A 15,434-nucleotide genomic window follows, 5' to 3' on the forward strand; every position below is an offset into this window, starting at 1 on the left:
CTCCAGAAGATCTGTTAACCCAGCTCCAAGTTTTATGGAGACCTTAGACAAGATGCCCTCAGGTCTCCCTCCTCTCACCACTGGCTGATTTCTTGCTCTCCTTCTCAGCCCAGCCTGTGCCACTGTCTGATGTTCTGTTGCTCTCGCTTGCTTGGAGAGGGCAGGTGAACAGCCAGCAATATCCAAAAGGGGAAGCAGTAGTGCAATGGGTGCTCTGGGAGTTGGCGGTAGGCATCTTGCTGGAGTGCAGGTCTCCTCTAGCGCCTGACACGGCTGACCCTTGAAGTCAGCCCAGATTTAACCACTCAGTATAATGTCGCATTCTATGACCTGTATACTGTGAGCATTTTGATAAAATGGGGGGGGGGGTAGGCTACTGTGGGAGACGAGACACAGCTAGCAGAGGCTGAGCGCCCTGAGAGCCAAGGAGACGAGATACGCTTGGAGTGTAAAACGGAGGGAGGGCAGCCGAGCTGCAGCAGAAACCTAATCTCTGTGTACAATGGTACTTCGGGTTAAGAACATAATTCATTCTGGAGGTCCGTTCTTAACCTGAAACTGTTCTTAACCTGAAGCATCACTTTAGCTAATGGGGCCTCCTGCTGCCACCGCACAATTTCTGTTCTCATCCTGAAGCAAAGTTCTTAACCTGAGATACTATTTCTGGGTTAGTGGAGTCTGTAACCTGAAGCAAAGAGCAGGAAGGGGGGAGTCCAAGGGGGGAAACACAAGCTGTCACTTCAAGTTCAGGCTCAGCAGCAGGGGCACCAGAAACCGTCTGTCCAAAAACGCACAGACTCACGAGGATATGCAAGAGGCGGGAAAAAGAAAGTGGGGGTTTCGTTGCTGGGGGAGGAAGAGGCGGAGCTCAGACTTGGCAACAGCAAACTTGGGAGAAGACGCTGAGGACTGAGCTCCGCAGTGATTCACGTGTTTAAGCAATAAATCTGAGATAATTACTGCCAGAGTTGTCTCACTTCTGTGGGAGAGACCCGCTCCATTACAGCTATATGCTATCAAAACACAGGATAGCTACTGAAGATAGCAACCCCATGCCTGATGTCTCTTGTCCTCTGAAATATGTAGCTATGAAATGTGTGCTATGACATCATCATTCCATATGTTTCCCATGTTGCAATGAAGTGGCACAGGAGTGGGAAACATGTGGCCCTCCAGATGTGGCTGGAATACAAGTCCCATCATCTCTGACGATTGGCCATGCTGGCTGAGGCTGATGGGAGTTGGAGCCCAACAACCACTGGAAGGCCACCAGTTCCTACCCCTGATGCTGAACACTCACGACACTGTAACGTCACATCACATAGTTCACATTATGGAGAAACTAGACATGGGTTGCTTTTCTTGGCAATGGTCTTGCGTTTTTAGTAACCTTGTAGTTTATGGGTTTAGTTCCGCCTAAAGACTACACATTATTTTATCTTCGCAACAGGAGGGTTGGAAGAAAGCTCCCCCCACATATCCTCCAAAAATGAAACTAAACTTAGGAAGGAAAGAAGCAAGAATTGGCTGCACTGATTAAAATGAAGCCAAAATCAACACAAACAACAAAAGCTTGATATAACATGTGTCTAAAACAGAGAAGTCTTGAAAACACCCAACTGTAAAGCTAAGCAAGTATGAACCTGGACAGTTTTTGGATGGGAGACCACCCAAAAAACTGAGATACCAATGTAACAAGCCAAGTATTTTTATTAAGACATTTTGGAATTTTGAAGTATGATGTTCAAGTCAAGATGTCCCATTTGTATAATAACTATTAATTAAACTCCTTGGTTCACACATCTCACAAGGAACAGATGCCATATCTTGCAATTCATGTCCTATTTTTATTGCTAAGCTATTTGCTGTCATGAAAACTCATTCTTTTAACTTCTTGAAGTTTTTCAAACTGTGTTAGTCTGTTTAGATCCTCATCCACAAGTTGCTGAAATCAAAGAACATCATGTGTTTTAGTAGCTTTTGGAACTGGCCTGTGCAAAGCTGACTAAAACAGAAAAAATGAACCAGGTGACAAAGGCCCACAAACAACTGTAAATGTGGAAGGGAATGATGTTATTGTTCTGCAGGAATCTAGAACTACGAATAGCCGCATGGGTAAGAATCTGCTCTCAGGTACCAGCCATGGAAGCTTTTAAACAGTTGCTTTCCCCATTTTATTGGCTAACACAGGGATCTAAAGGCAGGTGGATTGGTAAAAAAAAAGGAAAAGGCAATTAGTACTTTTTTGGTAAGGCTGTAGAAGCCAGTCTGCCAAACAAAATGACCTGCCAATAGGCATGCAAAATCTTGCAGACGCACCTGACCATAAGATGCACCTAGTTTTTAGAGGAGGAAAACAAGAAAAACAAGATTCTGAATGAAACAGTGGATGTATGATTTTTGTGGTTCATGCTGTGGCCACAGACATGTGATTTGACGGTGAGTTTGGGGTAGCCCAATGCAAAAATCCTGAGAATCCACATGGACCTGTGCTTTGTAACCATGTTCTTCCGCCATTGCGGCCCCACGAAACAGTGGATGTGTGATTTTTTTGGTGCAGGCTGTAGCCATGGACATGCTATGTGATCTGATGGTGAATTTGGGGTGACCCAATGCAAAAATCCTGAGGATCCACGGGCTTTTACCTCCCCCCTCCCAGGCAGCCTCCTTTATTGCTTATCTCCCTCTGATCAGCTGCTTCCTTTCAACACTCCTTTCCCTCTTGTTTGCCTTAGTTCTTTTCCTTAGCTGGAGCAGTTTTTTGCTCCTCCTTTTCTTCTAATTTCTCTCCTCATTGCTTGTTTTAGTATTCCTGTCTCCTCTCCTTGCCATTTCGCTGTCTTTACCTCCCCGCCTCCCGCAGCAGCCTTATCTCCCTCCCGATTGCTTTCCACACCTACTTCCATCTTTTTTAAAAAAGAAAAAGCATAATCTGCTTTTCGCACCTGGGCAATTTGGCTCCAGGGACCACGTATTCGCTCCATAAGACGCAAAGACATTTCCCCTTACTTTTTAGGAAGAAAAAAGTGCGTCTTATGGAGTGAAAAATACGGTACATTATTAACACTAATAAAATTATACAGCAAAAATATACTACCACATGGGGCTTGACTCTACATATTTTTGTGCATAGTTTTACATATAATTACTGGGATTTTTTAAAAAGGCAATGCATAGAAAGCTTGAACAAAAGGGGGCACTTGATACAAGAGGCAGTGTGATGCAAGCAAATCAGAACTGGCTCTTGATTAGATAGGCAGCCTCCTTGCTGAACCTGATGCATAGGAAAAAAGTTTTCTTACTGCAGCAGGCATTTTAAGGTAGTATTTGGTTTGATGAATTTTTAGGCCAGGTACCTAAAAAGGCCAGGGGCCTTAAAAGACTGCATAGAAACACTAAGGATTAAGTGGTATGCAAATGCCTTAATAAGCAAAGTCCCATTGGTTCAGAAGTGCCAAATTCAGCGTATACATCTGTTAGAAGTCGATGCCTCCTCCACTCCAGAACAGGGCTGGGGCATGTATGATCTGGCCTAGTCGTGAAGAAAAGTCACTGCAGCATCAGAGGTCAGTGGTATCATAGCTGCAGATTTCTTAGATTTTTTCTTAGATTTAGATTTATTGTGGCCATTGGCCCATATCGAAGCGATACATCAGAATTTATCCATAAACAATACAATTTAAACAGTTCCCAGTTAAAACACCCATATAAAACCAATTTAACTTCAGTTAAGAAAACACTATACACAATAAGCTCCCTCAATGTAAACCGCAATTCAGATCCATCAGATTTTGGGGGGTATGCGTCATAGTTCTGGCACTTATTGATGGTTCTTAAGTTTAGCTAAGCTGTCAGAGTCATACAGTAATCCATTTCTCCTCTTTTGAAATAAAACAATAATCAGGTATCTAGCGACTGCTAGGGATCTACTTGTATCTTCGTCGTTTAATAAGTATATTATTTGGGCTTCCCGAGGACCGTCAGCAATTTTCGATAAATATGGGGTCAGAAACTTGGACCGTGAAGCCGAATGTAATGGACAACAGAAGATTATATGATATAACGATTCTATAGATCCACTTTTACAGTCACAGAGGAGTGAGATCTGTCCATTGGAGAGTCTGTTACCCAACACATTTGATGGGAAAACATTAAATCTGGCCTTTATAAAGGCATGCCTGTGCGTCACCACGGATAAGGTAGTTAAGTAAGATGGAAGTTTCGTTGGTGGTGTTAAGCCAAGGTTTATCGGCGAACAGGTGCCACCACCTGTCACAATATTAAATTGTAAATCCGTCTCCTCTAATTTGTGAGTTATAATTCTTTTGGCAGAAATTAAATCCAATTTTAATAGTTCAGATGGAGATAGTCCTGAGGACACAAGTTTCCCATGTATTATTTTTGCCCAGGGGCTAGGGAAGTCGTCTCTCCAGAGACACTGTATCAAGTGGAGATTTGGAAGTTTATGCCATAATGCCAACCAGTAACAGAGGATGCATTTCCATAATGTGGTTTCTAGAGATGTAACATTTAGTTCCAGTCGTATAGCAGTATTGCTTACACACCTGGGTAATTTTAGCAACCTTCTTAAAAGCTGGTTTTGGATTACCTCCAAATGGGTTGGGTTAACAAAAAACCCCCATAATGGGATTGCATATGCTATTGTTGCAATCACCTTTGCCTTGAAAACTTTTAACACTGATGTTAAAAGGCGCCTATCCTCCTCCTCCGTGTGTATGTGCATGCATGTGTGTATGTGTTACAGAGAATCCAAGTATGCAAGAGAGGCAAGTATGCAAGGGAGAATGTGTGTGTACGATTGTAGCAGAGGGAAAGACTCCAAGTGGGCCTACAGGCCAATGCATAGAGAAGTGGACCTGACAAAGTTATCATGGGGGCAGACATTTATATCAGCAGCTAAGCATGTGGCAGGGACTCCGTGCAACTCCGTTTCCCAGCAATGTGGTTTCCACAGTGATAATGAACAAAACAGCCCTCTGTGTGGGAGTGGGGAGCTGAAAACAGAAAAGGGGAAGAGTGGCGAGGGGGTAGGATGGATAGCTACTCAAAAGGTATGGGGGTGATATATGCAACTTTTTGCAGGTCTCCGCTTGCTAATGTATCAAGTTACAACAGAGTTGATTATTCAAAATGTACTATTTAGAAAAGGAATCATATATCCATCTTTCTTATCGGTAAAAAGTTTACACAAAGGGAAACATTATCAGGCAACATCTTTTAGCAATGAGGTCTACAAGACACTAGGAGTCTGGTCTCCCAAGAGGAGCTTCATCACTTGCATTTAGACTACAAAAAAAACATCAATGAATATGCTATAGAAAGGATAAACCACCTGAGGATGGCTCAATGACCTCATTGTTGTTTATTCTTCTCCCATTCTTGTTACAAGTTCAAGATGGAACGGGAGGTGGCTGAGCATTTCTCACAGCTGTGGAATACAGATACTGCACAGAACTTTCTCTGTCAATGGAGAGCTGCCGCCTCACCAGCTGGTACAGAGGGTCCTGCTGGGGTCCTTTCTCTTTTCCATTTCACTCATTTGTACCCAGCCTTCGCAGTTGTTAACTATAATATTGGCACTGCCCACCGTTCTTTCCCTGGCCATCTTCTTTCTGACTGAGATTTTGCTGCCCTTTGCAAAATACATTTTTATTTCTGTGGCTCTGCATAAAAAATGAAACCCAGGAAAAAGCACTCCACACTTTTACTATGGAAGGCGTCCAAAGAAAATCATCTCTCAGCTTAACGGGGGGGGGGGGGAATCAAAGACATTTTAAATGTTATGACCCACCACCACTACCAAACACCCACCACCACACCAAAAAGCCTTTCCTCGTGGCAGAGCATAGGTGGAAGCCATCAGTATGCCAGATGGCCATGAGGTGTCAGTGGGACACTGAAAAGCCCCTTTCTTTAAGTACTTCTTAGAGTAAGGTTACCAGACGTCCCCGTTTCCCAGGGACAGTCCCCAGATTTACAAATCAGTCCCCATACAAAATCCATTGAAGTTGAAAAGTGTCCCCGGATTCATTGAAAAAAAATTCTGGTAACCTTATCTTAGTCTCTGGGTTTATGTTGCGCTACACTGTACTCAGACCCATTGAATGTAGGCACCTTAGCAGGTCTCTTTGGGTGAAAATGGACCACCCATTGTCAAGGAAGGAGGAAAGGTTTTCTTCCTATTGCTTTATTATCCAAGGGAGAATAAAGTTAGGGATGGGTTAATCGCTCAATTTTTGCTTCTCTCTGTTTCCTGTTTTTTCCACTTTTATGTTCAACAAATTTTTAAAAGTCCTCAGTATTGCATTTCAATGCTAATTTTGCCTAATACACACATTTGTATGCCATTTTCTCTAATGTACACACTTTTTTGCTCAATTTTCACCCACATATTTTCAGCAGTGTGTGTGTGTGTGTGTGTGTGTGTGTGTGTTTGGCGCTGTGGGTTAAACCACTGAGCCTAGGACTTGCCGATCAGAAGGTCGGCAGTTCTAATCCCCGCGACGGGGTGAGCTCCCGTTGCTCGGTCCCTGCTCCTGCCAACCTAGCAGTTCGAAAGCACGTCAAAGTGCAAGTAGATAAATGGGTACCGCTCTGGCGGGAAGGTAAACGGCGTTTCCGTGTGCTGCTCTGGTTCAGAAGCAGCTTAGTCATGCTGGCCACATGACCCGGAAGCTGTATGCCAGCTCCCTCGGCCAATAAAGCGAGATGAGCGCCGCAACCCCAGATTCGGCCACGATTGGACCTAATGGTCAGGGGTCCCTTTACCTTTACCTTACTGTAGTATATTCATTTCTGGATGCATTGCTTGGCTGGAGAATGGCACTGCAAGATTCAGAGAAGTCTGAATTTCAAGGGATTGTTGTGATTCAGTTTGTGTAGGGTTTTAGAAACTGCAAAATATATAGGTTCACTTCTAAATCTGAATCGGAATTCTCCCCATCCATAAGTGTAATATTTAATTTTCCCTTCCCCTAGCACGAGTGAACGAATGTCATGGCATAGCTGTCAACTTTTTCCTTTTTTTAAGGGAAATTCCCTTATTCCAAATAGGATTCCTCGCAGGAAAAGGGAAAAGTTGACAGCTATGTGTCATGCTCTCATACAAAGGAAAGAGCCACTCTCACCTGAACCCATCCCCCCCTCTCTGCATATATCCCTTTGTTTGCTTAGCCCCACTACAGGTTCTGGATTTTAATATGACAAATCCTGGAATGCTATTGTTGTGTATTGAGTCAAAGGATTTTATATCTGTATTATTATTGTCTGTATTTGCATTAGGGTAAAGTAACTGCCTTTTGGTTCCAGAGGGTACAGCTACCATTGGTTCATTTAAGCTGCTGTATTTGGATCCTCTGTCTTATTGGTTTCCTCCAAAAGTCAGGACTGTGATTGCCTGATATTGTTCCCTCCAAAATGTATCCTATCTTGCTAGTTCCCTGTCCCTATAAATGTAGCTTTCCCCTCCTCAATCTTCAGTCTTGTTTGCTTTAATAAAGAAGTGTTACTAGAGAACTGTCTCCAGCATATTATGTCAAGAGAGCTGAAAGCACAAACCCCACGTCACAACAGCTATATATGGATGTTTTTAAGGAAGGACTTCCTCCTTAGATGCATGATTCCACAGAGCACAACCTTGAGGTACAAGCCATTATGAATGGGGGAAGGATTGGTTCATATTTTTCAATTACAGGATCATTTCAGTTTAAAACAATAGGAAGACATGGTTTAATTAAGGACTAAAAGAAAAAGCTTCCTGGTTTTACAGCAATAAAACTAGAAGCCCAATTTGTCAGGCCTCCTTATATGTTTTCATAAAACGGGAAATATAGTGTCTGCACAGTTATGGCTTATCAAGAATTAGCAGGGTGCAACTGCGTGCTGCTGAATCCGCCCTGCTTCTCTCTCTCCATGCTAGAGCAGGGAGCAGCAAATCACAAGCCTTGGTTTACCACGACATACGATTCATTGCTTGTGTCTTCAGCAATCAAAATGGATTAAAGTATTCTGTCACCCTAGCACAACAAATCCACATTAAAAAAGACACACACACACACACCCCAGTTAGGAAAGTGTGGTGGGGAAATGAATTGAAAAGTGTGGAATGTATGACTAGCAGGAAGACACGTAAAGCTCAGTCGGTAGAGCATGAGACTATTAATCTCAGGGTTGTGGTTCAAGCCCCACCTTGAGCAAAGGATGCCTGGACTAAATGACCCTCACAGTCCCTTCCAACTTGACAATTATATGATTCTATATAAACACCCAGCAAGCACATCGGACTGAATGCTTGTTGTCATATAATCTCCCCACAAACAAATCAAAACAAATGCTCAACAAAAACCAAATATAAACTAACCTCCACATACCTGTTATGCAAGAAAATCAGGAAGAATGGTCAGTAAATACTGGAAGAGCCATAACTGTATTAGTTCAGTTTTTATTTTCCCTCTTCCCAAGGACTCTTGGTGAATAAGAACAATCAGAAACAAAACTACACACACATGCAGTATCTGATTAAATTAAGATTACGCTGGAACTCAGGCGCTCCCGCCACGGTGAAAAGCGGATCCCAAGATAGTGGATGCCAGCCGTGCAGTTAATTAAGTAATCTGGGAATAATTATCCTTGCAAGCCCCCCTGCCAGGGCCGGAGGGGGGGGGAGCTTTCACTCACGGATCGCCCGATAACTGCCTCTTGCTCTGATGGAATGCGAGGGCAGGGACACAGAGTGTGTAGCACTGTACGTATTGGAAACTCCCCAATGCAGTCACCATGAGTGGAGGTACTTCTGTTTTGGATGGATCTGAATTTGGGCTTAAGAAACAGACATGTTGCGGATGAAGGAGAAAGATAACCTGCTAAATGAACCTGCCACTGAGTGCCAAGGTGATCTGGAGGGAACTCTCGCTATCATAAATGGAATGCTATGTAAGTGAAGGGGAGCCTTTGTTCTCTTTTTACATGAAATTTACATTATATTTGCTGTGCTATGATTCGGCAAGCCTTCACTGAATGGACTATACCTATGTATGAAACGCAAGAGGGATTCAACAAGAACCTATAATTTTCTTTACAGAGTACTTGAAATAATAGACTGTGTGAAATACTATGGTGATTTGTGACATTGCCTACAGGCTGAGGGAGCTGACGTTTGTCCGCAGACAGTTTTTCTGGGCCATGTGGCCAGCATGACTAAGCCGCTTTTGGCAAAACCAGAGCAGCACATGGAAACGCTGTTTACCTTCCCGCCAGAGTGGTACCTATTTATCTACTTGCACTTTGATGTGCTTTCGAACTGCTGGGTTGGCAGGAGCAGGGACTGAGCAACGGGAGCTCACCCTGTCGTGGGGATTCGAACCACTGACCTTCTGATTGGCAAGCCTAAGGCTCAGTGGTTTACACCACAGCACCACCCACATCCCTTTGCCTACTAAAGAGAATTTGATTTATTATGGTTTTGGAGAGACACCAGCTTGTTAGAAGGTTGGAAAGGAGTAAAGGAGATAAATGCTGGAAATAAGGCAGGAGTTGCGGCCCGACACTGGGGTGCTTTCAGTTTTGGAGTGGCAAAATGAAGTTGTGGCGTACTTAGAAATGAGTTTTTGAAGGAGGGGCAATGTTGAAGAAAACTGATTGATTACAACATCAAGGAAAAGAAGAAGGTAAACAAATATTTCACAAAGAAACTACAGGATATAAATTCCCTCTGCAAATTAATGGGTATGGATTTATTAAATACGAATGAAAGTCATCACACCATTGGCTGCTAAAACAAAGGATTAAGATCGGAATTGTGGAATTTGGACTAATTAAATTGGAGCAGGACCAAGAATTAACATCAACTCCAGATAACCAGAACACGGGAAGTCATCCAAAAACACTGAACTGGGAACTGATTAATTGGCTTTATTGATTGTATTGTGATTTGGCATGATTTGGCATTGTACTAATGTGGCCTCCATTGGATTATTAATGAAAAATTAATAAAAATTAATGTTAAAAAAGAAAAAAGAAAAGAAAATTAAGATTATGCCACACCAGGCTGTTCAATGCCGGGTCAAACAAGAATGTTGCGCTGCTCTTTCAGAAAACATTCAAGCTTGGACTCTGATAGATCTCTAGGAGAAGAGAGTTCCAAAACTGTGGGGCAGCCAACAAGAATGCCTCTCTACCTGTGTGCATATAAAAAATAATAAGCATTTATCAGCAACCAACACCAGCATGTTAGAAATCATTTAAAGGAACTTCTGAGGTATAATTTTGTTTGTATTCTCCCAGCAATTCTGCCTTCCAGTCTTTAAAGGGACTTGGCAGGCAACCATTCAATAGCACTGACTTATGGAATAAAACACTGCGGGCTGAGTTAGCACGCTAACAGGAAATAGCTAAATCTGGATTCAATCAGAGACAGTCTCTTTTCTAACATGATCAAGATCCCTGAAAAAAAAGAAGAGGTTTTGGGTTTTGCTTTCTGGCCAGCCGTCCGCCAAAAAGAAACAAATCATATTGACTTATTTTCAAAGAGTTTTTCTATAGCTGATGGGAAATTTTCTATATGATATCTATAAAGGTCAGGGGAGGTCATGTGCTCTTAAGGACTGCCTCTCCCCATACAAACTAACCCAGACCCTGCACTTGCCATCCAAGGACCTTCTGAAGTTCCCCTCTGTGGAACAATAATAATAATACTATTTTTTTATTTATACCCCACCCTCCCCGGCCAGAACCGTAATAGGAAGGAAGAAAACAACAATAACAGTTAATTAAAATACAGGTTAAAATACAATTTAAAATGCAGTCTCATTTTAGTAGTAGCGGCCCATAAATCAAAACCGTAAGGGGAGGGAAGCATAAGGGTCAGACTGATTCCAAACCAGCTCTGTCTTGCAGGCCCTGTGGAAAGATGTCAAATCCCACAGGGCCCTGGTCTCTTGGGACAGAGCATTCCACCAAGTCGGGGCCAGTACTGAAAAGGCCCTGGCCCTAGTTGAGACCAATCTAACCACCTTGGGGCTTGGGACCTCCAAAATATTGTCATTTGTGGACCTTAAGGTCCTCCATGGGGCAGACCAGGAGAGGTGGTCCTGTAGGTACGAGGGTCCTAGGCCGCATGCTCTCCCTGGATTCAGAGCTCAGCTGGGGGGTGGGAAAACAACTTCAGGAAGATTTGTGGGGAAGAATTAGCAAGTTGTTCCCTTACCACCCACTGATTCTCCCCTGCAAATGTCCCCAGCCTCTACATTCACATTATCTTGGCAAACATGGGTTTAGGAGGCCATATTTGCAGAGAATGTGCCATCTGGCTTTTACTTCTTCCTATCAAACTAACCTGATATTATGCTATTTATTCAAATGTACTTGAGCAAATAACTTCCAGGTAGATCATAGCACTCTCTTTAAAAGACACCTGAAAGTACCAAGAAACAAATAAATAAATAAAATCTCATAAACAGAGGCAGACAATTGTAACTGAGAAGCTAGAAGGTCCTATTCACCCCAGTGCACTCAGAAGGACTGTACCATTTTAAAAACTGAAATCTTGACTGATTTAGAAGGAGTTTCACACAGGTGTGCAGAGAGATTCAACCTTTCATTTTTTGCACCTGGTATTAACATTCTTAATGTGCCTACCCAAAATCACTGCATGTAGACAAATTACCTTATGATGCCATTACCCACCCTGCTGTACCCTCAAAGTAGATGAGGAAATGAGAGATTGGGTTATTACTTCAGGGGAAATGTCAGGCAAAAAGGGAAGGAATGCTTGATGGCATATCAAGGTGCCATCATAATTACAACCTTTTCCATTGTGAGCTTAATGAATATAAAAAGGGATTGAAAAGAAAATTTAAGTTAGCTGCATGCTTATCAAGTTTTTAAAAAACTGGCCAATACGATTACAAGTTATAGACAAGAACATGCTTCTCAGAATTGCAAAATCTGAAAACCTTATCTTTCCAACCCATAGTTTTAACTTTTTTCCAGAGGTAAAGAATCACTGTAGGATTTTATTCTCCTGGAAGCTCTCATAGTTTGGGTGGGAATCCCTTGAGAGCCTTCTGTACACATTTTCTGTGCTCACGAGGTTCGTAGGGGCCATATGCCCACGCCTGACGAAAGTGGCCACTGGCATCTAATCTACTTTGACCCTTGTTCAGATTTTCCACAGTCATAACAAATCCAGGGAAGGCTTCCAAGTTCTGGCTCTTCCCAAGACAAGAACAAAAGGAGTTTTATGGGTTTATTTATATCCTAAGAAACTTGGGCTCTCCACTGGTAGGAGCTTTGCTTTTGATTTGCCTTTGTGTTACAATATACTTAAAACTACACCTACAAGGCTTTATTAATGCTTTTTTATTTGTGACCAAAGAAATTTAATGGCTACTGTAATTTACATCTGCAGAGTTGAAAGAAGCCCAATATATGCTGGGACAAATAATGTACAGGGAGGGCATTTCCTTACCCTTCATTTTATGTTATAGCCACTTAAGCTTTCTTTAGAGCCAACGTAGGAGAGTCCAAGAGTCACAAACATTCAATTTTCTTTTGTAAACCAAAGGGATACAAAAGTGTGTAAAGAAGTTACCCAGTTGTTGTTGTTTTTAAAAAAACCAACAACAATAGGAATGGGGCATCGAAACCTTCTACTTGGCTCTGAACAACATAGTGGTGCTTCTGTACTGATAAATGCAGTGCCCCAAAAGTTTGCAGAAAAATACAGAAGCCTTTTGATGTGGTTGTAAGTGTCTGGCCTGCTGCACCTCAGACCTTTATCTCACTAGTTTTATCCTGCTTCTCAAGGATATGAAGCTTCAAGTGGGAGGAAAGCAAAATCTCCAACCACGCTGAAGTATGAGATCAGAGAGTAACGATGAATGCTAAGCTATAAATGTAAGATGTTAGAAATGGCCTAACTAAATCAGGCTTGTTGGGCCAAGCACCTTTGGAATATACGGTAATAGTAACACCAATTTGAGTTGTTAAAAGTTCAGTCCCCGCTGCTGAGGAAAAGTTGCAATATTTTCCCTCTATCCCTCAAAGATTCAGCTGTTAAGCTCATCAGTTACCATAAAGTCCACCGAAATAGAGAAAGCAATGCCTGAACAAAAGAAACAAACAAAGCTGGACTTTAAAAGATGCTGCCCATATTAATTCCATTGCATAACAAGAGCACAAAACTCATATTATATAAATCTCTGTAGCTTTGGTCAGCCAGATTGCAAAAATGGCTCTGGTTTGAGATTATAAAGCTTATTTTAACAGTACAAAGCATTGTAAGGCACAGGCTGAAAAACTGAAAGGCAAGTGGGGGGAGATATTTACTCAGTAAACAGCTACTCTATCCAAAATAAACAACCTAAGAGACAGATAAGAGATTTCCTCTGAATTTAGAAGATGATGAAGTGGGTGTGACCAGAACAGATTTTGCACCAAGCGTTACATGTTCATTCAACAAAAATATTTCTCATTTCTATTGACATAAAACTGACCAGTTAAATACATTTACTTACCGTAACTGAGAAAAATGCAGAGTAAACACATTCCTACTACCACACCAGGGTTTCCCAAAGTGGTTGATATTGACTCCTGAGGGAAAGTCAGTGAGAATGTGAATAGGGATGAATTAAAAAACCTGGAGATCAAAAAGGGGTATGCGGAAAATTTATAGTGCAAACAGTGAGCCTTGGAAATAAAGGGGATGGGCACGAGCAATGGCCAACAAGGAACCTCCACAATACAATTTTAATTTTTTATTATTCCTAGTAATGATGACTGGTGATTAATAATTGTATATTGATATTTCTTTGCTTTGTTTCATTTACATTCCTAATAATTTGGGTTGGGGTTGATGGCAGTTTTATATGCTCATCAAGGGGTGAATTTACTCAGAAATTTGGGGAATCCTGCTTTAACAATGGGAGATTTTTTTTCAACTTAAGAAACTACATCACAACTAAAGAATGTTAGCCAGAATTGGAGTAAATTGAATGTTTTATGAATGTCCTTATTGAGAACAGAAGTGTATTTTGTTAAGTGACCTGGTGCAAGGGATTGCACACCTACCCAATCCTTCTCCCACCGACCACATCCTCTTTGCCACGGTGGCCCTGCCCTCCTCATGATCACTTGCTCCCAGTGAGGGCAAGGAACTGTGGGGTGTAGGGACATTGCAAAGCAAGATAAAATCTACTAGACGTTACAGAGTTGGAGACATGAACATGGTATTTGACAGCCATTTTTGACAGCAGCCACACATTCACAGTAGCATGAAGTCTGGCCCTATGTGCCACATTGATCCGAAAGGAAATTAACCCACATAATCAGTACTAATAATGGGACATTAATATGCTTGGAAATGCAGAAGAGGGTGAGTGCAGGCTTAAAAGAAAGACAACGGTTAAAATTTTAAAAGTTTGGAGGCATGCCACACTCTCTCTCCTATCAGATTCCTCCTCTTATTTACTAGTGATGTCAACCACATCCTCAGGAAGGTTTACATTACAAAATTCCCTCTTGCAGTTAACTCAACCAGACCAACCAAAAGACATTGTGGTGCTTGACATGGAAAATGCAAATACAAAGACACACACAAGAGTAGAAGTGATAAGAAAGTTAATAACTGATCAGTTGTTGAGCAACAATTCCTCCAAGGGCCTCGGTCTTCTTCATGATAAGGGAAGGCCACTCAGGTAAGCAGCACTCAGGTAAACAAACACAGCCCTTCCTCTGAGAGAGGGGTGGGCGTAAGGAACATTTAGTTCCCGGAGGGACTTCTGTGTGGTCTGCAGCCTCCTCTTAGAAGTTGGAGAATCGAATTCCAGCTTTCATTTATAATCCAACATAAATACAATATATGTGCATTTTCCCAGAGCTTGATACTGGGAGTGGCTGTGACCTTGTCGTGATTATTATAAAGATTAAAACTCAAAAGGCAAATGAAAGCAAGGGGGGAAACAGGATTTAAATTATGGCTTGTTTACATTACAGAAAGATACTAATTTGCATCAAAGCTTTGAAAGAGGTTTGGGGTAAATTCTGCAGAGTGGGAACTGAAGAAGTAATCTGCAGCTAGCATATCTATGGCACTAAATAAATCAGACATGTCCAATGCATCGATCACGATCAACTGGTCGATCACTGGATTTTTGCTGATTGCAGGCCGCGAAAGAAAAGCCTTCTCCCACCCCCCACCCCCACCAGCCCAGCTCCTCTCCGAGGCAGCCCAGCAGTCCAAGAGAGCACAGCACACGCACCTTGCCAGTCAGAAAGGCAATGGCGCCAAAGTCGGGTGCGAAAGATGCATGCGCACAACAAAGGCAGAAGGAGAAGCAAGGGGGTGGGAGGCGGGAGCAGGGGGAGAGGCCGGGAGAGGAAGAGAGAAGCCCTGTGCACTGGCTCCTTGGAGAAAG

At 42.4% G+C, this 15,434-nt stretch overlaps 1 protein-coding gene across 5 annotated transcripts in view; it reads right to left on the reverse strand.

Annotated features, from left to right (window-relative positions):
* RGL1 (ral guanine nucleotide dissociation stimulator like 1) overlaps positions 1-15,434 on the reverse strand; it is a 144,770-nt gene that overhangs the window by 62,510 nt on the left and 66,826 nt on the right. The window lies entirely within an intron of this gene.

Source organism: Podarcis vaucheri, assembly GCF_965113315.1.
Source record: "Podarcis vaucheri genome assembly, chromosome: 6".
Classification (NCBI taxonomy): domain Eukaryota; kingdom Metazoa; phylum Chordata; class Lepidosauria; order Squamata; family Lacertidae; genus Podarcis; species Podarcis vaucheri.